The 27,174-nt window shown below is 37.8% G+C and overlaps 1 protein-coding gene and 1 non-coding gene across 14 annotated transcripts in view; one reads left to right on the forward strand and one right to left on the reverse strand.

The window, feature by feature from the left end:
• The window catches only part of LOC129729718 (protein NDRG3), a 136,002-nt gene that overhangs the window by 76,445 nt on the left and 32,383 nt on the right, over positions 1-27,174 (reverse strand). Inside the window, exon 1 of one of the 13 annotated variants that reach the window (XM_055688480.1) lies at positions 19,048-19,243. The exons of 11 other annotated variants lie outside the window; for them this stretch is intronic. The gene's annotated coding sequence lies outside the window, so the exon portion shown is untranslated. Of the gene's footprint in view, positions 1-19,047; positions 19,244-27,174 lie in introns of those variants that run through there. One more of the 13 variants, XM_055688495.1, reaches the window with a different exon arrangement.
• On the forward strand, positions 12,248-12,320 carry Trnav-aac (transfer RNA valine (anticodon AAC)). Its single transcript has one exon. It is a non-coding gene; the product is annotated as a tRNA-Val (tRNA).

Here is a 27,174-nt window from a genome sequence, read left to right on the forward strand (position 1 = left end):
CACGACCGCATGGTTGAAGTAGAATACTTTTACAAGAAAGATAACCCGGCTGCTTGCGTGTCAGTCATTTTTTCTAGTAAATAAACGTTGACCGTTCATTGGCAGTATTGTAATTTCTTTTTGTTTGGTATTTTGAATGAAGTTCATTGAATATTTTTAAATTTTGTGCAAATGAGAAGTTGAAGTGCTGCCGAATTGTAATATGCACATTTAATACGACATCATTAAACGGGAACGGAACAAAGGCTACGGTTATGCAGAACGCGAATGACGGCGCGATGCGAATCGCCTTACCGTGGTGAAATGTACAGCTCTTTTTAGGGCGAAGTAGAGCTATACATTTCAACATATTTCGTCTTTTCGAATAGCATCGCGCCGTTATTTGCGTTTTGCATAACCGTAGCCAAACACTAAGCGACGCAAACACGTAATAATAGTCAGAGTATGCATGTAGATGAAGATAATTAACTTTGGATTATAGCGCAAAACGAGAAAATATTAACTTTCCAAATATTCATTTGTGTTCTTCAAATTTCAGTTGTTCAATTTAATATCCGATGAAATGTCTGTTTATTATCTAATGACGCTCTTATATTGGCCAATGATGCATTCCCAATTTACCAGGTCCATAACTTTGCCGACCGTGCTCGGGAAAGCAATCGTATGACGACCAATCAGAGGTCGAATTTTGTGTTTTGACAAGGCTTAGGAATTTTCAATAGTACAATAGTTCGAATAATAAAATTGCAATTTCATGCATCTGGTAGGAATCTTAGAAGATTTTCTAATCGATTGCTGCAAAAACGAAGGAAATCCATCGAAAACTAACCGATTTATTAGCATTTGACATTGGACATATTTCTCACTTTTTTCAGTTTTAGATTTTCTATTTACATCCCTATGTAGCCGAACTTCCTGAGAGAAGTATTCTACTTCAAAAGCATTTTGCGGTTCAAAATCGGTTACTGATTACAACTTTTGAGCTGCCCTAACATTGGGGGAATTAAGATACACGGACAACATGCACTGTGGAAGCTATTTTACTTTCAGTAAATTCGACGGGTGCGACAGATTTAAATTGCTAGGATGCAACACAGAATGCTTGCTTGCGTTGACAAAAATTATTAACTTTCAATGACTTGTTTATTTGCCTTGAAAAAGGCATTTTGATTTCCAAAATTAAATTTCCTGATGGCAATCTTCATGCTGCCCCAACACGGGGGGAATAATGGCTGTCTGGCAACACACGCTGAGAAAAACCGCGCTGCTCCTGAGACATGATGACCAACCACAGGGCTAGTGCTGCTGCTAAGGAAGGACGACTGCTGTTGTCGCTGTCTAGAACTATTATGAGCGGCTCCGGCTAAAACAGGCTCTTATATAGGCCAAATAGCATGTTTTCAATTGCAAGGTATATGATCCTGTCGACCGTGCTTGGGAAGCAAGCATATAACGACCAATCAGAGGTCGAATTTTTCGTTTTGGCAAGGCTTGACTATTTTCAATAGTACAATAGTGTGAATAATAAAATTACAATTATCTTATTTTGGAAAGAATCTTAGAAGATTTTCCAATCTATTGCTGCAAGAACGAAGGAAATCCATCGAATACTAACCGATTTATTAGCATTTGAAATTGGACATATTTTCCACTTTTTTCGGTTTTAGATTTTCATTTCACACCCCTAGGTAGCCGAACTTCCTGAGAGAAGTATTCTACTTCAAAAAAATCTGCTGTTCTCTGCGTGTCAGGACACGCTATCTCTCAGTCACAAATCAAACTCTCACAGGCCCGTGTATGTAGTCGCTCGAGATGTGTTAGGAGCGGGGGGGCAAAAGTAAAGGGTAATACGATATTAGATTTTGAAGAACGTATCTTCCCAATAGTTTAACTGAATAAAACACCATGCCGGAGATGTCGAAGATTGCAGGTTCGAGCCCTGCTGGATGAGGTACAAAACCCATTCCACATCCTCAGGCCTCGTTCGTAAAATTCATACACTGCCTGATTTACAAATAACTAGAAACATAGTAGTAGAGTAGTAGATGCGCAACTAATTGTTGGTTTTTTTTTTTCAATTAAAATGCAATTTTTTTTTGGAAAACTAGTTAGCTATGAATTATACAAAGAGTTGCCCATCGTTAGATACAATTTGTCCTATTTTCCTGGCAAAGTTTGAGTACCGTTATGATTAAAGTGTTCGTCTTTTGGGGCTATCCACGAGTCAAGTTATTTCTCGATATCTACAGAGCTTCTGAACAGCCAGATAATGTGTCATCAAAAGCAACAAGTAATAATCGGACGTTGAAATATCTGGGAAATATGGCGGATGAGGTAGAACTTTCCATTTTAGCGTTTCTATGTGAGTTTTCACGACTTTGGCAGTATGTGGCCGAGCGTTGTCATGCAGTTATATCACTTTTTCGTGTCTCTGCTTGTATTGTGGCCGTTTTTGCACAATGCTCGGCTTATTCGCATCAATTGAAGTCGATACCGTTTCTCAGTGACAGTTTCATTAAATTTCAACAGCGCATAATAAAAAACATCCATCTGGTCCCACCAAACACACAGTATAACCCTTGTATTGTGCATATTCGGCCGTGCCGACGGCGTAGAAGCATAATCGGGCAGTCCCCATGACAGAACTTAGAGCAAACTAGAACTCTAAAATAGTAACTTAATAGACAAAACGCCTTATGAAATAGACCCTTTTTGGTCATAAAAAATTATCAAGAAGAAATTCAGACCAGAGAGCGAGTTTAATGATTTGTGAAAAAGGCTTGTAAATTTCAGAATATAGAAGAAAAATTGTATTGAAAAGGCATAAATGAAAAAGAAAACCTTGTTGGAAAAAAGAGACTTTTTAGAGACTAGACTCAGAATAGAGACCAAGTGTCTAAGAAGAGACTTGCTACCAGCCCTTTCTTCGGGTTGCTGTGATGAATCAATCTTTCATCATCCGTAACGATGCGATGGAAAAATCCCTTCCTTTTTACCGCTGGAGCAATTGTTCACAGGCAAAAAACTACGCCTAACGTTCCTTGGATTCAAATCATAATAAACCCAAGTCCCCTGTTTTTGAATCATTCTCAAAGCATACAATCGCTTGGCGAAGCAAGCTGTTCCAGCCTTTTTTCCTGAATAATCATCGAACAATTCCTCCAATCCTGTGTCTTCGAAGGCTTTTAGGCTTCTTTCACGCGGACAGTGGTCAACATCTAAATTACCGTGTTAAAAGCGATAAAACCAATCGTGGACGTTGTTTCGCTTTGAGCAGCATTTTCGTAAACTTTTTTAAGCTCTCGAAGCGCTCCAGTTTATTTATTTATTTGTTTTTTAATTCAATGAGAAATTTAACACTTCCGGCAAATGATGGTTATTTGGCACAAAATCACACATTTTCACCCAGTTATTTGCACGAAAGTGTAAGAAAATGCTGCAAATAACCGGCGTTCAAATTTACTTACGAAGACACTATTCTCCAACATAACTTGCTTCCCAGAAACTGCAAGTCGCTATTTTGCAATAAGAAATGGCGTTCATTTTCGATATTTGCTCTCTGGCCGTCATCTCGGTTCTAGATGTACCCATATTCAGGCTTGCTACTCTCTTCACTATGTGAAAAGAACAGAGTGAATATTCACCGCTCATTCCTTTCCCAGCATGATCGCTGCGTGTAGCAATTGCAATTGCAACCCACTTATTTCTCCTTCTTTGTGTTGTGTTTCTGCGCTTGCAGGAAAAATAACACACTACGGCTGGATTTTTTTCACTTTCAAGATACAAGACAAATAATACAATAAACTTTCCTACCTCTCATTTGATATATGCTAAAGGCCCAAATACACACACGGCATAACGTCGCCGTCTCCATATAAATTATAAGGCGTGATCGCGCCTTCCGATGGGACGCTTCTAACCAGAACCTTCCAACTTCGCTTTCTAGCAAAGAAGGCGGTCGCCGATAAATTCAGAAGATCAGTCGCTTTTTTTGTTCCACTTTTGCTATCCATTAATGTGCCCCTGTGCCTGTGGATGGACGGTGGCAAGTTATTTTTGGTTGCTCTCGCGGCTGGTGAATGGTTATGCATAGCAGAAGCAGACAGCCGGTGGAAGCTGGTTGCTGCAAGTTCTATTGCAGTTACGCGCGGCTTCACGCTCGGTAAGAGGGGTGTTAAGCTTTCACATGGCTCTCGCTTGCGGTGTCTGATCAACAAAATCATCTATAAGCTTTTTGCCTGAAGTAAGGGTTGAGCTACCGCTCTTCAAAAAAGAGCGGTAGATCACTCACTCACTTTGAAGAACCAGCTCTATCTAGATCAGTTCACGAGCAGATTACCCACTTCTACTTCAAGCAAGAGAGTCGCTTTGCAAGTGAGAGAGCAATTGTTTCGCCGTAATATATTCTCTAGATTCTCGTTAGTGATTCTCTGAGTAGAAATGACAAGCCTGCTCATACCGTATGCTCGATTTACGCAAGATTTCAAAAGTTGGAAGCCGCCATGCCGAATTTCAAAATCGCATCGGACGACAATTCATGGCATCTAAGCGCCATCTTCGTTTCAGAAATCCTAATATTAGTAGGTATCTGAACTATTTACGTGGTCCCCGTGGCTCTGTGGTTAGGGATGTCGGTCGGCTCGTAGCTCTCCCACACGGTTGTGATATCGGGTTCGATTCCTGATCGAGTCGAGGAATTTTTCGAGCTGGTAATTTTCTCGACTCAGCACTGGGCCACGGTGTATCGTTGTACTTATCCTACACATGCAAAATGTGCCAAAAACATACTAATCTAGTTGATCGAGACCGCTATCAGCCCCAAGGCTAAGCGTGCGATATTGTTTGTTTATCTAAACTATTTCCACAGTATTATACAGCTTCCCAGTAATCGAAAGTCGCCATGGCGTGTTCTTGTCTCTGGATATAATCTTCAGGCCTCCAGGCATGGAACGAAAACACACAACCTCATCGATTTCGTTCGGGAAATTATAATACATATTGCATGGAAAATCTTGACTTCCTTATAAATTGAGACTTCAGGTCCTTCATGGGTTGGTCTTTCTAAACATTAAATAATATTTTTTTATGTATGCGGATTGGGTCCTGGCACAAGACGTTACAAAATCAGTTTGGTTGTTGAAATGAAGATGCAGATTTTTAATGCCGCTTTTTTAATTATATTAAACTATATGTTTTTTCAAGGCGACTATTCTTAGTCACTAATTCACTGAGTTTGTGTAAGTTAAATTAAATTAATAATAATACTAACAAACAATATTAGACTAATCTATCTTCCAACGCATAATTGTCCCATTTACTAGGAGATAAGACATATTAGGTAATGAAAGTTCGAGTGTAGAATCAATTTTCTAGAAACAGATAAGTGCTTATGTTGCTTCCTTGGGGAACTTGTGTTATTGTATAATTCATTTTTATTCAAAAACTTATAGACAATTGGAAAACATCTCAGGATGAGGTGAAACGCTTGTAATACCAAAACAAAAATATGAGCGTTCAAAGTTATTTACTGTTTCGTGACACTGTTGAGTCGTTTCAAGATTTTGGATTGACACGCCAACGAAAACGAAAGTAGCTGAAAATTTCAAATCATTTTCATTACATAACGGTAAAGGATGGAAAAATAATATTGAATAAGCATGGTATTGACACTTGACCTTTTCAACTTTATCATTTTCGCAAAGTGAACAAGTAATCGCCATGTTTCCTCAACACTTTGCAACATTATTAATTTCTGCAAAGATATCGAATCTCAAAGCGCGAAGCTAGACGCAAAAATATATTCAATGAGCTTCTAGATTTTGCCAAATTAGAATTTATCACTGGGACGGAATACATAATTGATAGCTGATTTCGCTGTCTACCAGATGGTAACCGAGAGTAATCCTCCTAGAGCCGGCTAGCATTAATCGTACCCAAAACGAAGCCTTTCCGGAATTCACAACTAATTTCTCCATGATTTAGGAGCCGGCACCGGCAATCGCCATTAGGCAACAAACCGTATAGACTCTAACCGATGAAAAATCGTTTGTCCCGAAGAAGTTCGTTAACGAGAAAATCTTTTGGGGCGCAAATTTCTGCACCATCGTAAATAAACGCAATAAATTATTCGGTTTTCGGGAAGCGGTGCGCTATTTGCGTATGTGCCGTCATGTTGTTGGAAGCTTATGATTTATCGTTTCCGAGGGAAACGTGACAGATTCACACCGGCCACAAGTGAACCCCCGGAGCCGAAATCGGCGAAATCCTCTTGAAAATTTCAAAAACGACCAGAATTGAAAGCGAATGATATCCCACTGTCAGCTGCAATCGTTTGTCAACCAACGATGGAGTTCAACTCAACCATTGAGCCTTGCAAAACGCTCTATTATGGGTGTCGTAGGATGAAATAACTTTTCCCTACCGTATGCTTTGGTCGAGTTGAGGAGCGCCTAATTCAATTTTCATGCCCTGCTGTCAACGCCACCGAGTGCTTTTAGTGATAGGCTCTCATCATCGTTTTCATCATCATCTTCTTTTGAGGCGATAGCTTCCGAAAGGATCGCCCTCACAGCATCGTACAAATAGGCAGTTGTCAACCAGTTGTTCAACAGTCATCCGATACTTTTGTTACTACTAACCCGGGTACATGTACAAATGTGCATGTAATGCGGATGATTTGTTTGTCAGTCATTATATTTTGTAGAACCTATATTTTCTGACACTGCTGATTTAACCCTTCCAGAAAGGTTTCCCTTGTAATAAAATTTGTGTTCAGACATTCTTCTTGAACAATAAAATTTGTGATGCGTAATTCACTCCTCAGATAGTTTCGTAATTCGCATGGTCGATGTTCTTCCGGATGCCTGGTCACACGCCCAAATTTTAACCCTTCTGGTGAGGTAAATTTTAGACGTACTTTTAGCACCCAGTACCAGTGAATTTTCACTCTTACAGCTACGTCATTGTAGGTTCGGCTGCCGACGCGGGTGCGACCTTCACCTTGACTCCAAGCGGCTTGTGCTTTTTTTTCAAGGAACTTTCGGCTGGTCCGATTACCGAGTGGCAATCAAAACTGGTTACCGGTGGTAGCACCAGCAACGGTACAATATTCGTGCTTCGAAAAACCAATGGCTAGCAACATTAGCATTTTATTGCCAAGCAAAACGTAAGAAATTGTTGATTTTTTGTGTTGGATTTATTTTAGTGTGCCGGTGAAACGTGCCACGATTTACGAAGCATTCGGAAGCAAACAATATTACCATCTTAATGCTATGTCAACCGCAGGGAGCTGCTGCCGTTCCCGCTGCGCTAGTGCTTATCCAAAGAGGGGGGCTGAGCATATTTCAAGGTCGCTCAATTTGGAAATTTACATAACTGTATTAGGCATCGGGTGAGAAATGGCATCGATTTTACCGGCTGCGAATGGCTTAATCGTAAGAATGTTGGCGGGAATGTCTTCAGAATGTATTGTTTAAGGTTTTTCATTCTCACATCAATCAAGCTGATGACGGTAATAAAAGAGATTCTATTCTACGAAAAACTGGAGACCTATTTTGGTCCTATAGAACGAGAAGGCTAAGATTGTTTTCATAAATAATGGCGAGCTTAATTATCATACTGAAATGTCGACGAGCTGCTGGGTGTGATAAAATATTCTATAATATAACATTATGTTTGTGAAGCAGCGTAGAGTTCGATAAACATAATCGAATGCTACATGAAAATAGCATTCTTTTGTGCAAAAAGACTTTATCTCAGTGAAATCGACCTTTAGATTTACGTAGAATAAAAAGTAAACGCGTGCAAATACATTTTCGAAAAACGTCGCAGCTCTGCATGCAATCTATAGTCCAGTGAGAGAATTCTTAGGCTAGTCGTGAATCCGCTGTCCACTATCTTGGATCTCAGCAGAGCGTTCGACTTCTCGTTACCATATCGAAAAGTTGAATCTACCTATTGAATAAGCGACCTAATTTGGTTGGATTAGAATCTAAAATGCTAAGAAAGTTGATCGAAAATCTGTGAGGATATGACTTAAGCAAATCGAAGAATTGGTCCAGAAATTTAGTAATTGAATAATGATGCGGTGATTTTGAACTTCTGAGATGGTACACACAAAAAAGTAAACTGAATATAATGATATCATTTTTCTAAACTTTTAAACAAAAATGACATTTTTGTGAAAAAATTAACAACGGCTTTTTTCCGTTAACGTTAAGTTCTCTAAGCAGACAGTATGTGAAGTAGAGAGAGCGAAAAATTAGCGAACTGGAAATATGATACAGATTTGGAAAAATATACCGCATCCCGCCGGGACTTGAACCCGCAATCTCCCTGTCTCCGGCATGATGTTTTGACCAATTAAACTACGGGGGACGGTGGTACTGTTGCACAAAACCGGCCACCTTAGAAGGTTTTTCTTCAAAAACCGTCAAAATCGCTAAAATCACAATATTTCCTACTATACTTGATAGATTTTGCTGAAATTTTGAATAATCACTCTACCTTACCAGTACTACCTAGTTTGCCAGAAAATACGCCACTTGGGGTAAAACGTTTCTTGAAGAATTTTATTTCCCAAAATGTCGTCAAAATCACTAAAACAGCAAAAACTCGGGTTAGAATTAAATTTGCTGAGTATTTAGATTAGTACTCTTGCTAAATAAGAACTTTAAGGGCAAGGTGACAAAAGTGATAAGGCGGCATCCATAAATTACGTAACGCTCATAGGGGAGAGGGGGGGTATCTTTGAGCGTTACGGTTTGTTATATAGAGGAGAGGGGAGGTATGATTAGCGTTACGTAACAAAAAATCTCTGGAGAGACTCTCCAAAAACTAGCATTTTTATTAAGCAAATTCTTCTAAAGCGTTACGTTATTGCTATGGGGGGATAGGCGTTTGCGTTACGTTTGGATTATTTGCGTTACGTAATTTATGGATGTCGCCTAAATAAATTTACATGACGAAACAAAATGTTTTTCATGGAAAAGACTTGGCGCTATTAAGCCATTTTTCAAATCTGCCATAATTATTATCAAATTTTCCTGTTTCCAGTAGCGTTATTCGACACTTTTGTGTTCGATTTAGAATCCTGGTTTTTTTTCTTACAATTTTTGGTGATTCAAAGCGTCTATTCGAAGCATTGTTTAGTTCTTTAGAGTTTTAGTTTTTTTTATATGTATTTTTTATTTTTTTTTAACTTAGGTTCTGTTTAAGCCTACATTGGGATCATTTTTTTATTTCATCTAGAAACGTCTTTCGGCCATTCTAAATTGATTTGGAGTAGTTTACATATCTCCTAACTATTCCTCAAATTCAAAACCACATCTGGAAAACAACTGGGCTGTATGAGAATTCCACAAAAATCACCCATTTCAATTCACGTATGGAAGCTCAAAAGTTGACACTTGGGAAAAACACTGATTGCATACAAGAGCTTGAATAATTAGATACATATACTTTTGTATTGCACGCAAGCCGCTCACATCGACTTTTTCGTATACCAGTATTAATGCTGTTGCTATGCTCCGATGCGATTCGGGAATGATTGTAGAATTGGAATACAATGAGGTGATAATCATCAAATAAATATTTTGTGAGCTTCTCACAAGTACTTTGTGATGATTCTAAGCTGATATTAGGGTCATATTTTTCCATGGTCTGCAGAAGCGTTTTCGACGATTTCAAAACTAATGTGGATTTATTCTGGTCTTTGAAAACTTTTTTCGGCCGTTTTAAACTGCCGGTTTGGCGCTTATGTTGTAATCAAATATCTTTGCCATTACTGGCAGTTTTCTTAGAAAACAGCTGCCCTGATCACTTCGATGCTAATCAACACGAAGTTTCAGCCTCAAGTAATAAATTAGATTCATTCCGAGTTATCCAAATTAGATTGAATGAACAAACTTTGGGGAGCAGTAATTGCTTAACATGGAATATATGCCATATCTTTCTCCATCAGTTCAAACGAACGGAACAAGAGTAATTACTCCTCACAAGGCCTAATTATTTCTCAATTACACCGCAGAGCTAATGAACGCGGTTTCCAGATTCCTCCACTGATGGCCATGCGAATAAACTTTCCCGAGGTCCCCCCCGTCACGAGAACATCACAACTCGCAGAAATGTTTGAATAATTTGTTAGTGAAAGTTTCTCTCCTGCGGTTGCACCTTTTTATAATGCCCAGCACGTTTCCAGGCTGTCACTGGTAACAATTTTTCTCAGTTTCACAGTTCGCAAACAGCAACCACAGCAGGTATCCAGTAAAATAATAAAATTTCTTGACTGATTATATATGTATTAATATACTTATTAAGTCAGACCAGTCGGCACTCGCTGGTGTCATTTTGGTTGCAATTTTCCTCATTTCTGCTTAGCTTTCCGTTCGCAACCCGCTGTGTTCTTAATCCAAACACCAGCCATCGGGTGAGAGTTTGCGGTTTTATTCTCCCTGCCCTCCGCTGCAAAAATATGAATAAATCCATAACTATATTTATGAAACTAGGCGCCTACTGCCCTGAACGCGTCCAGGGTCGCCCACAGCAGCAGCTCGGAGACCAGTTGACAGTCGAATGAGAGATGCAATCAAGGCGTAAGTCTAGTTGTGGGGCTTGATGCTGGGGTGGTGCGAATAAAAAAAGCTGCATGTGTTTGGGACTGTTTAGATAGGAGAATTTCACCACCCGTCTCTAGTGCAGCTCTTTTGGTTGCCTGTCACTGCTAGCGTCACCGTGAATTAAAACCAAAGTGCATAAAATAATTCAAGTAATGGTAATTTTATTCTGAACGTATTCCAAACACGGACGAAAGCCACAACCGCTCGGACCTTTGCAGCCCGAATCGTTGTAACGAGTGCCGTGTCAATTATTATGTTCAGTCAGTCCCGGGCTATGCGAAGCCATAATCAAACAGACGACGGATGCCTGTTACTTGGAGAACCAGGAAACTCGCGCACTAGAACCACCGGATTGCACTATTGTTTGACTAACTTAAGCATAACTGTTGTTTGTGCAAGCAATTAATTTTCGTCGGATGTGGGCTTACGCTTTCTGGAATATGTGTGGATTGCAGTTTGGCTTACCTAACTAAAGCATAGCTAGTGTTTATGCAAATAATTAATTGCCGTTGAAAAAGAGTTTTTGCACTAGTAAAATCTTCCATGGTTTTCTTGCTGGACTACAAGTTAAATGCCTAAACTGAACCGTGCATTACATTATAGGACTTAAACGACGCTTGATCTTAGTTCAAGTCAACAGATTGTTTTATTTGTAGGGTGAAAATACTCCCAGACACCCTGCTCCGGCGAGGCATTAAAATTATACCTCACTCGAGTGTAATCACAGCTAAGCTCATTGAAATTCCACGTGACGCGTACGTATTGAAAGAAATTCCATATTTTCTCATTACACTGCATTGCACTAACCTTCGCTCGTTAATGGTTCGTTTGGTTGCTGAAAAGCTGTGCTTAGCTTCTCCATCAGCAGCACACACAAGCGAGCAATGCGTTGAACTAGAACCGAAAAAGCTGATGAACTTTCGGAAAAGCAATCAGCTATCAAACCATGAATATCACGTGATAGGGGTTCCTATAGGGACGGTAAAGGTCCGGTGCTGGAAGGAAACGTCCGAATGCTGATTTTGTATTTGCCCACATATCCTGCCCAATTCTGCTCGTTGTCGACCGTTATGTCCAACTTTCGTTCTAGCATGGAAACGACCTATTGCGATATAATGAACCAACTTCTGAAGGTGAATGTTTCTAATACACTCTGATAACTTTCCGGATATGCCTATAGAATGAAACATACAATATTATTCGTCTATGAGCGGAAGCTGGGAGTGAAAAAACAAATCATTTGGGATCTAACATTTGTCACAGCGGATGAAACCCGAGGAGAAAGATAATAATTATAGTTTCTTTGTCACTTCAATGCTTACGCTTGATTTAAATCTCAAACAAACCCCTTTTACGGGTTTGGGTATGAAATCGATTTTGTTACGTCTTTCTATAGGAGCGGCCAAACCTAGCAAAATACCCTGGCTACTGGTGGCACACAAGCGTACATTTTACCGCATAAAAAACCGGATCAGCTTCGCTACCGAAACAAAGAAAACCGACAGTCACAGCAGTGGACCATAGAGAAACAACCTAATGTGGGGCTGAAGTGGAGCAAACTATAAATAACTTAAAATAGGGCTCCGCTAGGCACTGTAGTACATCAAGGAATGCGCCCGTTGCTGATAGCTGTTTCCGTGGTGTAGTGGTTATCACATCCGCCTAACACGCGGAAGGCCCCCGGTTCGATCCCGGGCGGAAACAAATGTTTTTTGGAAGTTAGAAGTAAACTACGCTCACAGATTGGGGTGATGAGCGGGACACAACTGTTAATTTTTAATTTTCCTTAAAGACGTATCCATCAGTCAAAAGTGTTTTTCATAATAGTGAGATTTTTTAATTAAATTGTTTATTGAATGAAAAATGCACGCTGCATGCACGTTTTCAGACAATAGAGGTCTTTTCTATACCAGACCTTCTACGGTATAGTCATATATGATAGACGACCTAATAAGATACATAGTAACATTTTGTTCGATTATAGTAATATGAAAAGGAGCGATCCCAAATTACTACCTTGCGGTACCCAAAGTATTTTTGGGTCAATCATGAGCCAACACACAAAAATTAATTTGCAGCTTTTTTCTTGATTCTTGCATTCCGAAATGACGTAATTCATCATTCGTTCATTTCTGGCGAGAATGAAAATTTCACAATTTTGACGTAGAACTACGTTTTACGGCAATATTCTGGGATTGGGATGCAAATTGCAATAACACCGACATCAAATAACCAACTAACCGTCCACCGAAATGCAGAAAATTGTTTGGAAGCAAATTTCAACCAATCAGAGCTGAAAACAAGGCCAAATGCCATCCAGAATATATTTTTTTACGGAGATAATACCCAGAGACCGGAAATCGACTCCAAACCCCAAAGTTTAAGATGGTTACTTTCGATTTCTTGTAAACAGCTTGAAACGGCTGAATATTACCCAAAATTAATATTTTTGGAACTAGAAACCGAGAAGTAACTCCAGATGCCATTTTGAAGTACGAAAAACAGTCAAAAATGGCCAAAAACAACCAAGAGAACAGTATAAAATGACCAAATACAGCCTAATATGGGTATTTTCGAAATCAAGAGTTACTCAGACACCGGAAATCGTCATTTTGAATATAGAGATGATCAAGGATGGAAAAAATCGTATCATTCATTCGGGTATCATTCCTGAACGTGCTATTCATACTTCCAATCCCAGCAAACAATCGCTATTAAAAATGACACATTATCATGCATGCAAGAGACAACTTAGAGCAAAGAAATATATGGTGGCTTACTTGGATAATTTTGTTTCAGTATTGCTTGCTTTATACGGAGCGAGCAACATATAGCGAGTGTTTCACGAACGAATCATAAACGATTGCACATGAGCGATCGCAACGATTCTTTCAAATGTTGGTTGCTTGTAGTTGGAATTCGGTTACTCCACATCGTGCTTTCACCGTGATATTCCTCGATGATTCTTGTTGATTTCAAATATCACGTGCTAATGCACCATGCTACAATTTCCGTAAGTATTGATGATACCTACTAGCTCCGGTGAGCAAACATTTGAACGGAATCTAACGTTCATTTGGATTCATAATTTTGTATCACTGGCGATAATCTCTAAAAGATTCTCGCGATATTGTTGAATGTAAGGGAACTTGGATACAATAAATATTATCGTGTTTGAATCATTCAGTCTCTTTCTATAGTGTTCGGAGCACTCAGAAGCGAAAAATGATCAGCAGCGTTTCTATGGAAAACTTGTACGCGAGTGAAAATAGTTGGACGATACATGATGAATTAAAGAACACATTTGCATGAAACATTGCTAGTGAGTGAAAATTTCCATGCTTGGAGATGCTAACTTTTGGTTACTAGAAAACGGCCCAAATTTGCCGCATACTACCGAATTTAAGTATTTCCTGACTCGAAATAATGGTCTGAGGTCAGAAATCAACCCCAGACGCTATTTTAAAATTCAAGATGGTGAATTCCGATGTTCGGAAAACGACCAAAAATGGACGAATACAATCCAATATGGATTGTGATGCCTAGAAACCAAAAATCAACTTCAAATGCCAAGGTGGAAGTCAGATAACACCCAGTTTCTGGAATATAACCGAAAATGACCAAATGTTATCTAATATACTAATACTTCCGAAATCGGAATGACGCCCAGAGACCTGAGGTGACTTTTTAAAACACCATAAAACGACCCCAGTTATCATTTTGGAATTTCTGTAGAACCAGTTTTAATAGATTATTGTAATTTTGGCAATAGAGAGAGTTGAAAGAGACTTATTACTTAAATTTACTGCTTCAGAACATCATATTAAATAATTCCAATCGAGTGTATTCTCTAACTCATTACGAGAAATACATTGTCATAAAACAACTGTAGTAATTCTATGTGAACCTTGTGGTCGTGTCTCATACCCAACCTCTTCAACTTTTTTTTTGTTACAGAGGATGATGAAAAATTTTAATTTTAAAGCTGTTATTTAACGTCACAAAAATGACAAAAATAATCCATCAAAAAATGCGACTAAATAAAAAGTAAAGGAGCTTCGTAGCTGCAATGTTACAGCAGAGTCCGCTTTGACAAGAGGTTGATCGTGAGTTCGATTCTCAGTAGAATGGTTTTATTCTTAGGCACCTTTTCTTCACGTTGAATTTTACAATACCATTTGACAAAAAAAAATCCCTCTTACAATAAAAAAATGAAACCAGAGGGATATATAGTTTAAACTACTTCATGAATTTTTTTTTTTTGGCGATTATATTCGCGGGATGAACAAGGCTATGTATAGCAGAGCACCGTAAAAATGAGAAAACAATAAACATGTCACATCAATACAGCAGACACACGAATGATAGCTTAGTTGCACTCTGTAATTGATCCGAATCAGTAAAATTGCACAGTGAACCAACTGAATGGGGCTAGGAGTGACCGACCATTCTCACTAGTGACTCACTACTTTGAAGGGTCAATAACGTCCTTGCAATCAGATGGGAAGAGGGAAGGGATATTAGTGTGACCCTCGCTATTTGGAGACCGTGTTAATCTCTGCATCTCCACAAAGGTTACGAAAAGAAGGAAGGGAAGTTTTTGTTAGTAGGGAAGGGCTCGTTGGATCAGGATTCACTCTGATAAGTGATGCGATCATACATTTTATTCATACCCGGCTCATTTGAGTTACTTTCGGTTTATTCTCCATTCAGTCGGCTGATTAAGGATGCACACTTAGCTTATTTAGATTCGGTACTGGTTTAAACTGAGAAACTTTAATAATGCTGTAGGGGCCACGCGCGCGTTTGTGATTTATTTCATTAGAGCGCAAAATTGTTCCGTTTTCTGATTCGAGACCGATTAAAACTAGCACACCTCGGTATGCTGTTAGGGCCACGCCCAAAAAGTGGAAGATTTTAGTGAACTGCAAAATATTACACTACACGATGTGGATCAGATTTATATCGACATATCATAGGAAAGCTATCGGAACCACTCACAAGGCTGTGGGGTTTACTGCGGTTTACTGCTCAGCGGTAAACATTGGAATGAGGTTCTAAGTTGATATTTTCCATAAATATTTTAAACGCATCGGAATGACCCAGAAGTACATAATCGTGATACATTATATCCCATGATGGTACGCTTAATTTCGAATTCTTACAAGTCATCCACGCTGTCATCCACGAAGCGGAAACCACTATATTGAGTTTAAAAGAAACGTCCACAGTTGACTTTCAGTCCCTAGGCATCATTCCGATTCCGAATACTGATACTCAGCCATTTCTTAGTTTTCCAGAAGACAGAAGTCGCCATTTTTTATTGCAAAATGACGTCTGGAGTTTATTCCCGGCGTCTGAACATCATCCTGGTTTTGAAAAAAAAAAAAACCCCGTATGGGTGATATTTAGCCATTTTGAACTGTTTGCCAGAAGGCGGAAGTCGCCATCTCAAATTTCAAAATGGCGTCTGAGTTGATAATTGGAAATATTCATATCAAATGATATTTAACCATTTAGACTGTTTTCTAAAAGTCTAAAATCGCCATCTTGAATTTCAAAATGGCGTCTGCATTTGATTCCCAGCCCGCATCCAGAAACAGCCGTTCCTGGATATTTAACCGTTTTAGAATGTTTTGCGGAAACCGGAAATCGTCATATTAAATTTCAAAATGGCGTCCCGTTGGACGGTACCGGAAATACCAATATTGGGTGGTATTCATCCATTTTCAACTGTACTTCAGAAGCCGGGATTCGACATCTTGGGTCTCAAAATAGCATTTGAAATTGAAGAACTAAAATTTCTACTGCAAAGAGGGATTTGTAACGAAAATTTACATGAAAAAAATCCTTGATATCGTACCGGGCGACTGAGATATTGGTATTTTCATGAGTAATGGAAAACTAACCATTTTTACAAAAATGCCACCAAAGCTCAATATATATGCGTTGTTAGAGTTTGTAGTATAAACTAATTTAGCTAATTTATGTGGGCAATGCAAGGAAATGCTCGTGTTTCATTGGAAAATCATTCTGTGAGTCAAATAAATGAGTACGATGCTGAACTAAACCATAAAAAATATTCAAAAATAACTCTAAAAAACGAAAATATACGGAAAAATGTGGGAATTTAAAAGAATTGCAAAAAATGCGAGAGTGGTTTTTAGCTCAAAAAACTCATTTTTTTTTTTATCCCCGTTTGGGCAACTTGTCAACAATTTTTTAGAAACCCAAAATGTTCTTCAAAAATACTATAAATAACAATATCTTTCAATTGCTTGATTTCAATTCTGGGTTTAGCATCTTGACTTTTTCAACATCGTTCTTTCTCGTTTTAGACCTTTTCATTCAGAAGCAAAAACTCGCCATCTTGGATATTAAATTGCGTTTGGAGTTGAGCCTCTGGGTATTATCTTGGTTCTGGAAATACCCATATTGGGTGACATTGACCCATTTTGGAAGCCGGAAGTCACCATATTGAATTTATAAATGACATCTGGAGTTGATTCGCTGCCTTCGGGTATCATCGCATTTCCGGAAATATACCGGGTCTAAAAATAACCCCCATTTTGGACTGTTTTCCAGAAACCGGAAGTCGCCATAATACGTTTCAAAATGGCATCTGGAGATGATTCCCAGCCTCCTGAAAATATCTAATTACGTTTCTATATAACTATGATTGACTGTTTTACAGAAATCGCCATCTTAGATTTTAAAATAACGTCTGAGTTTACACTCGGTCTTCAGACATCATCCCGGTTCCGAAAATACCCATATTGGGTGATATTTAGCCATTTTAGAATTTCTCTCCTTTGACATCCCGATCCCGTAAATACCTATATAACGAGTAGAATTTGATCATTCAATAGTCGAATACATTTCAGAAATGAAGGGAATACTATCTATAAAATCAAATGCGTTACGATTTTTTAAATATATAAGCAGATATCATTGTTTGCAAGAATCGATCTTTTTCTATTCAAAAATAATCTATACAGTTTTATGGGCAGAGTAGCTCTTTTAAGAGAGCAGTTTTGAATTTCTCACACGCGTACACAGTGGTTACTTTGAGAGTTTAACAGTTCTTAATGTTTGGATAAACTTCAATTTGCACTCAATGAACCGTAGTTTGTTGCCGAGAGCTGTTCAACAAAAGCTGGTAAAAAATCCTTACTAGTTGATCTACGCAAAACATTCATTTTCTTGTAAGTATTCATTCGAATTTATTTTCCTTGGAAATAAATACTAAAATAAGAATTGCCAAAACAAACATGAGATAACATTTATAAAGACTTCTTTTCAGCTTTAACCTACATGTTACTTTTCTATATTTTAATATACGCAAATAATACTACACAACGCACAGTTAAATAATACAAATTTATTGTAAACAAAAGTAATGCCAATCAAACATTTTATAAAAAAAAAGTTGCAATGATGTAACAGTCGATTTATGTACTCTGTGTACGATGCATTTATTGGTTTTTATTCATATTTGCTATAAACGGAGATTGAACAGTAAAACTTTTCACAACAATTTCACTCCTCCCAAAATTCTTCAGAAAACGAAAGAAAAACCTCAACCCCACCTAGCGAGATATAAAGTACAGAGCAAAGGGTTCAATTTATTCGAAAACTACAATTTATTTATCACGTCCCAAGTGCTTTTGCCTTCGGAACGTGACTTTCAAAAATGTCACCCAGTAGGAGGACGACAACGATCCGAAACCCTTCGCGGGACACTAACACAAAAATTTGCTGCATGGGTTCCACTTGTCTGCACCAACAACGGAGTCAGCTGTCAACCTGTGCGCTGCTTTCCACTTTCACCGGTCCTATTGGTGGTAGTGACAATGGTTCTCGAACAGAATGTGTGCTATAGTTTTTCTCGAAGCAGCCGTCAATTCTCCCGGCTGACTCCCACTCCTCGCAAATCGATTGTCAGTGACTGTTTTCACTTCTCGAGTGACAACTCCGGGTGCCTGTTCTGTTATATGTTGTGTGGCGCAAGTGTATGTGTGCGTACTTTCCTTCAAAGTCCACTGACCGACTGGAGCCCTTCTTTAATCTTATGTAACTTTCACGTGAAGCGAGTTTGAACCGAAAAATCGAAATGTCATGTTCGATCAAACATTGAACTTTTTTTTTCTACTCATCACAAAATTAGGCTACTAAACATTCAGAAAAAAGAAACTGGAGCGTAAAGAATTCCACCGAAGGCTAGAGAAAAATCAACGCAAATACCGTCGCAGGAAAAACTAGCAGCATTCGCTCGGAAGCAATTCACATTACACAATACTGCACCATTATGATCTGCTGCCTGTGTGACTCCCGACAGGCGGGCCGTCCCTTGCAGAGCACAAAAGCCATTAACGACACAGCAAGAAAATGGGGCACACACGTAGCTTCAGCTTTAATTGTAATTATTTACCTGGTGGTGTCGATTTTCTAATCTCGAGTAGTCGCTAATCGCGAACAGACGACAGCTGAACAGCACAGCACACAGAATGGCACCAGTTTATTTGGAATAGGGGTCACTTGGAAAAACCCTTGAAACAACCGAACGGGGATTATTGCAGTTCGCGAGTTGTGTAACGATTGCACAAGGCCTGCCAAAAGGATACTGTGAAAGGCTGTGCACAGGAATGACAGTTCGAGCAGCAAATTTTCTAACAGGCGCGCACACTCACACTGGCACACACAAGGAACACACCACACACCGAGCGGGTGGTGGGTTTGCAGTGGAATCCGTTCGGAAAATAGTGCTAGCTCACTGTTACCAATACTAGTAGCGAACGGTTGCTGTCAAAGCCGGGAAAAAGGATATTCGAAAGGAAAAATGAAACCAGCGTCGAAGGGGGATACTTGAGGTAGATGAATCACTGTGGGGGGGCTTAGCGGATTGCTCTGCGACATCGGATCAAGTAAATAGAAAACTAACTGCTCTTTTGCAAAGTTGGTGACAATAAAACCAAACCGATGATTACTTTATTTCAGTAAAACTACTGGTCTTTTTCTTTGATCTGCAATTGAAAAAAAAAACAACGAACCCGATTTTCTTTTTTGCCAATCAATGCCAGCAGTGCTTTTTAAATCAGGAGATTGAAACATAAAGTAAATCATTCTTTTTGATTCTTAGACAGAATTCTAAGTTCAACGAAAAATGCCTCAAAAACGACTAGAGCTTGCGCTAACAGTGTTACAGTTATTTGGAAGAAACTGAGGACTAAGTTCGAAGCTAAAACTAATTAAATCATATTTCCTTCTATTTCTATACTGTGCTATCAGTAATTTAAAAGTTACATGTTATGTTGAACCAGAAACTATAGGAGAGTAAATGATTATTTTGTGTATATTCACTCAGAACAAGATACATAAAAGAAGGGACAGACACACACATACGAGTGAACATTCTGCTCAGAGCTCTGAAGCGCACCGAAACTCGAATTGAAACGTTTCTTCCTAAATCGTAAGTCGTAAGCTTTTTCTCGGCAAAGAAGATAGAACCGTCTTTCCAAAATTTATAAATACCGGCAACAAATCGTATGATGTTCCCATTATTCTTCATGTCTCATGCATGAAACAATATTTAAGAGTTTTTTTAAGCAATACATGACCCCGCGAAGATTGAAAAATGAATGAGCCGAAACGCGACAATATTTATGTGTTTAAAAAAATGTAATTACAATTCCGCAGGAGGATTTTTTTTTTTAAATCTCCAAATAGTTTCATTTATTCGCATTTACATTTACTGCCTCGAAACATTTTAAGGTAAAAAAAATATGAGTCTGAACATTTGTGAACAGGAAATACATTAATTTTGAGCACAAACAAAATTATTAAAACAACCCATAAATTTGATATAAATATTCCTAAATATTTTTTTCAGTGTTTTCTGTGCATATGTGGTAGGGAACATATTCTACGCAGCTCTAGGAACCGCCTGTGTATTCAGCCGAAATAATCGAAATGTGTTGGGTAAAATTCAAACAGTAGTATATCAATCTGTTCTCTGTCGTTTTCTCTGTCAGAACTTGTTTTCAGATTGTAAATCTAAGTTAGCAAACTTTAACAATCATCAATTAAAGTTACCAATCGAGGGACACTATTCCAATCACCCCGAACCTATTTTAAGCAGTTTCCATCTGTTTTGCAGGCGTTTTTTTTAGCACCCGAAGTGGCTCCTGAATGGCTGCAATATAGGCGATTTGTTTCTAGTGGTGTTTGTTCACAGATTTCTTTTTGATTAACGGTATTTCTTATATTCGTAAGACAGCAGACAATCAAAGTTTTTGTTATCATCATTGAAATTGTTGATATTGATCAAAATGCAGGAGTTTGAGCCTGTTTTCTTCGATTGATTAAAATAGGCGCTACTGCTTAAGCCGTTCCTTACCCTAATTAAGAGAAACAAAAATTGAAAGTTTCGTACTTATCTGTTGTAGAATGGCACTGAATTTGTTTTCAAGGAGCAGGGTAAACGAGTATAAAACACTCCAGTCCATTTATTCCGAAACATAGAAAAAAAATGAATATGAAACTATTGGGAGTCCGTAGTCCGTAGTCCGTAGTTTTACACGAGTTTAGGCAAAAAAAATTTCAATCAGATATTATTGAAGGATAAAAAGACTACAAACAAATTAAAAATTCTTGAAATTTAATTAATGTACACCGTGGAGAAGAAAGAGAACCTAAACAAGAATTCGTTACATAATCGTTGTATCCGCGTATGTCTCCTTGGAGCATACCACTGATTATTTTAAAATGAGGTGCCAGTCTATAGAAAAACGATATCTTTCTTCTCCATTCATATGTTAATTTGAAATTCCGTAACGCAATTGATCTTATCAATATTGTTCCCTTCGACGTTGAAGTGTATTCGACTGTATAATGGCAAATACGCCTATTTTCAAAACTGGAATGGCGAGCTCAAATTTTATTTTGGACTCTGGTTTTTTTTTTTTTTTTGTTAAATAACCTAGCATGGTTATATGTTATCCAATATCGATATTTCCGAAATCGGGAATATGCCCACAGACCGGGAGTTAACCATAGACGCCGTTTTTATCCTGGGGTGACGACTTCCGATATCTGGAAAACAGCCTAAAATGGCCTAAAATCATCCAATAGGGATATTTTCGGAACCGTGATGATGTTGAGAAAGGGGGTAGCCGCATGATTATAGAGTCCGCTTTGACAAGCGGGTGGCAGTGGGTTCGAATCCAAGTAGAATCACGCCGTTCGATGTCAAATGGAGCTAACAAAAAAAATAAGTCTCTCTTATAATAGAATTGGCAAGAACACCCAGTTGAAACTTCTCGAGGCAATTATAGCTGGAGATACTTGGCAGGAGGAACGAGGGTCGCTATAGTAGTAAGCGTTAAAATAAAGGGTAAAAATACAGTCATCAACGAATTTAAAAACCAACCACGACACATTTTGTTTATTTGCCCAAAATAATAACCTGTGCAAAATTTCAGCTCGAACAGACATGATTTAGGGGTGCTTCAAAGCGCTTTAAGATTTTGATGTTTTGAACCCTCGAAAATCACATCCCTAATAGAAAAGTATGTTCAAGATGTCTTAAGGTGTAATATACCTTTTTGGTTGAGAAAAATGAGGGAAGTTCGAGCTTATTTTTAGGTGCATGGCACCATTTATATTGCATCAAAGTGGTATTTTTCTAAAAGTACAGTTTATCAACAACAACAAAATACGTTTGATTTTGAGATATATCGAAACCCTTTTTTTTCGCAGAGGGTTGCGGTGATCTTGATAGAGACCCAGCGGGTCAACTGAATTAAAAAAACTCATATTATTTCATTAGTTTAGAAGTGTGCCTTGTCCTTGAACGATCGCTTTTATGAGTATTTTGTTTTCAGTGCAAACGGGAACGTTTTTCCCAAAAAATGCACGTTTTGAGCGCTAAAAATTGCATTAAAAAATTTTTTGCAGCAAAATGTAAATGTATGTTTCAAAAAGCGATCGTTCAAGGACCGGCGAATTTTATAACGAAAATTTAAAAAAAAGATGAAGGAAATCGGTTCAGTAGTTCTCCCGTAATCAGGATCACGGCAAAGTCATTTTCCGGAAAACACTATTCCGAGATAATCGCGTGTAAAGTTTCAAGTTTAGCTTGTGCGGCCGTGGCGAGGCGCGTTGCAAATCACTCTTACTTTCTTCCTATTGCTTAGATCTTCATGAAAATTTGAGGAAATGTTCTCAAGATGTTGTATTTGAAGATAATGCAATAATTTTTTTTTCGGTTTTTCGAAAACCAAAAAGGGTATATAACCCCTTAAGATCGGTTATCATAGCTATCAACAGATTTTCTTTCGATGTACCACATCAATTTGATTAATTTTTTCGGACTTTTCGAATTTCTGCTAGAAAGATATAGCAATCACTGGCAAATATTATATTGGGGTATATGCAAAAGTGATCTAAAGGGCCAAACGTCATATAGCGGTCGACTCTCTTTTCTGTATGTGTGTGTGTATGTATGTACAATTTTTTAAACTTACTCACTTTTCTCAGAGATTGCTGGACCGATTTTCACAAAACAACACAACAAAAACGATTTTAGTATTTGTGTGGATGTAGCGTGGCTGTGGTAATGTATGTTTGCAGGTGAGAGTGTATGTTCGTATACATGTTAGTATGAGTGCGTTATGTATGTATCTCAATTGCATATTTAAATTATTATTTCAGCAGAAAAGCGTATATATTAGCAGTTACCACTTAAAATGACACCAAAACCTGGAACGAAAAATTTTACAACTTTATATATCCTGAGGAAAGCTACGCACAAGGACCGAAACGTCGGTTATAAAACTTAGTAGCGTTTTAATCCACCTTTAAGACTGAAAACCCGTATTTCTCTAAACAAAAAATCGTTACAGTAGTCTTTTGAGCTTGTGTATTGCTATTATTAGAAATGCGGGATACAGCAAATACTGAGCACATCTCACAACATATCAACGATTCTGGTCGAAGTGAGTAAAAATAATTATGCTAAGAAACCAGAAACCAACTCCAATTGCCGTTAAAAATCCAAATAGGCGACTTTCGGTTCCTGAAAAACAACCTAAAATGGTCAGATTCCACACAATATGGGTGTTTCTGCAACCGAAATGATACCCAGAGGTAGGAAATCAACCAAAGATGCCATTTTGATGACTTTTGTGGAGGTTTCTACAGATGGCCACTAAAAATCATTTTTTCAATATAACATTTAGTGGTGATTTTCTACAATTTTCCAATGTTCTACATTGTTGTTTACTATCACAAAACACACAATTTCATCCAAGAAAGTTTATTTTTATCTCTTATATTTAATCGGTTAATGATGATTTTTATAGAAACAATGCACTAATTTACTAAAAGATATCTTTAAAATCTGCAAATATCTGCAGATTAAACCTTTTTTATATTTAAGTATAAGTAAAACGTCATTTAGATATAGATATTTGTCTCTCGCTGTCTCCTGTGCAGATATTTGTAAATAAATAAGTGCATTATTTTAATAAAAATCTTTAATAACTAAATAAACTTGAGAGATAAAAATAAACTTTCTTTGGTGAACTTGTGTGTTTTATTGTAGTTAACAACGTTGTAGAACATTAAAATTTTTTAGAAAATCACTATCAAAAGTTTTATTAAAAAAATGATTTTAGGGGCATTCTAGAGAAAACTTCACAATAGTTCATTTAAATGACAATATACAAGTATAGTGTCTACGACAAAGTTGTTTCTTACGAAATGTGGTAGAACATTACTCAGCAAAGTGGATTTTTATATGCAAAAAAGAGAAAAATAAAACTCATTTCTCACTTTTAGGTAGATTATTCACAAAATTCTAACTTCTACAAAATGGGGAATGATTATTAGAAAAACTTTACTGAAGACACTATTACTCCAAAATCATTATTTTTTGAGTTAAGAGTAATTAGTGTAAATTAGCGCATTATTCTAGTAAAAATTATCAACAACCAAAAATATATGTGAGATAAAAATAAACTTTCTTCGGAGATATTATTTGTTTTGTTGTAGCAAATAATTTTGTAGAACATTCGAAAATTGTAGAAAATCACTATAAAAAGTTAAATAGCGAAAAAAGATTTTTAATAGCAATCTATAGAAAACTCCACAAAAGTTCATTTTAATAAATAGACAAAAGTATGATGTCTTCAACAAAGTTGTTTCTTTTAAAATTTGCTACAACTTTGCTGAACAAAGTGAACTTTTATATTCCAAAATGAGAAAAGTAAAACTCGTTTCTCACTGTTGAGTAGATTAATCATGGAATTGTAACTTCTATAACATGGAGAATAATTAATGTAACAACTATGCTGAAGACGTTACGGTTCTAAAATCAATGTTTTTGGGCCAAAATAATTTCTATCACGTTTTTGCAGCTTTGTAAACAGTGTGCGACGTCCGGTTTCCGGGAAACAACCTCAAAATGCAAAATACCACCCAGTAGTGGTATTCCCGACCAAGGGCGACTCGTCCATAGGCGCAACCTGTGCAATGCACATTGGGACGTCAGGCAAAAAGAGTACAGTTGAACAGGTAGGTTCAACAGCCACGAGTCGCCCCTGTTCCCGACACTCAGAGACTGGTTATCGGCTCCAGACGCCATTTCAGAATCCAAAACAGCGGACTCCTCCTGTGAGGCTGGTGTCAAAATCATTGTATATTAGAATTTTTTTTCTGGAACCGGGATGATGCTAAGAAGCTCTAGACGCAATTTTTAAAATTAATATGGATATATGTTCTTAAATAAAATAAATGACTCTCAGTTTTGAAATATTTTGTTTCGAGCAACGGCGAGGAGGTTCAATTAGTTTTAAATTTAACCAACAGTTTAATTTCTGTTTGGCATTTGATTTTTCCGAACATTAAAAATGTCACAGATTAATTTTAACAGGGTTTGTAACGGAGTTGGAGTAAAATATTAGTGACTAAGTTACTTAAACTTTTTTCAATAGTGGCCAAAAGGTGAACAATATGGGTTTTTAAAATTCATTGTGTAACCATCAATGGATTATATTTCATTTGAAATATGTGTTTTGAACATAGGATGCACAGGGACTGGTTCTCGTAGAAATAAATCGGAGTACAATCTGCATAATTATTTCACATTGAAATGGTTCTAATTAGGTACGCATTATAAAAAGCAAAGATTTGGTTAATTAATAGAATTTGAATTCTAATATGTGAAACATGCAACGCAGTATGGCCCATAACCGACGATGAAGAATATAACCTCGACTTTTTTCAATCCTCTTCAATCAGGAGTAGCAGGAGGGTACAGTCGACTTGAAACAAGGAATCAGATCATTCGATGTCAGAGGGATTTTTACGCATAAAGTTTATTTTCAGGCCCCCTCCTATCCCCCTACTTGACTTTCGATAAATTCCTCTCCAGACAGTTATAATTGCGGATACCTTAGCAGGGTAACGAACGAGGCTCGATGGAGAGGAGCAGTAGAGTCTATGTATATGTATAAGCGTGTAGAAGATTAAAAACCCGTCACTTACCACGGTGACAATTACCTTTCTTTCCGTTGCAGTCGTTAGAGGTGCAGAGGTAACCTCAGTCTCTGGCAGAAACAATTGTAACACTTGCTTCTTACGTTTCCTAACCGACCGCAAGGACGTAGCCAGCGAGGTTATCGATTTATACAAAGCCGAAGTTACTGAATTGTTGTACGTTGAAGATGGTAAATTAATCACAAATTAGCCATCTTACAGTGGTTTTTTGTGCAACTTCACTAGCTCAGATCCATCGCGGAGGAGCAACTACGAAATGTACGGTCGTTATAGCTCAAGGGTTTGTGTATTCTGCCTTGTCCATTCCATGATGAAAAAGCTAACAAAATACCAAGCTGTCAAACTGTCAACAATATACTACAATTTTTCGAGAACATTCGTTTGTCTCAATATCTCCAAATAATGCCAAAGATCTTTTACAATTTAAAAAACAGATTGTCAAAAAAATTCTACGGTCTCGTGCTAGTTCACTACACCCATTTTTTTCCTGTTATTTTTGCGAATAAAAGAATATTCTCCTGATTCGTGCATTGAATCTTCAATCGCAGAAAGAGAATCTCGTCGCAAATTACGCCTTCTGTTAGGCAATCAGTTTCTGTACCGGAGAAGAAGAAAGTATAGACGGAACAACACAGAAGACATTATGTTCTTTTCACGCTTGAAACTCTTCAACTGCCATTTTTCAGAGAACGCCTCGAGATCGTAGAATTCGATGGTGATGAAAATTCACCTTAAAGAGATGCTATTAGGCTTAATTAAATTGATAGCTGTTATCGTTTTTATCAACGTTGAGTCTGTAAGTGCTGTGTGTTCTATTATTACACAGGGATGAAACTGCGTGCGAGCATTTTTCAAGTGTGTGCGAGCTTTGCTTGGTACTTTGGTTCGCATTTGATTCACGTGTAAAGACTGAATGGATGATGCTTGATGAAAATGATTCATGATTGCATACAAGCCAGATGAACTAGATTCTGCACTTGTGTTAACGATGTTTTCATTC

Source organism: Wyeomyia smithii, chromosome 3 (genome assembly GCF_029784165.1).
Source record: "Wyeomyia smithii strain HCP4-BCI-WySm-NY-G18 chromosome 3, ASM2978416v1, whole genome shotgun sequence".
NCBI lineage: Eukaryota > Metazoa > Arthropoda > Insecta > Diptera > Culicidae > Wyeomyia > Wyeomyia smithii.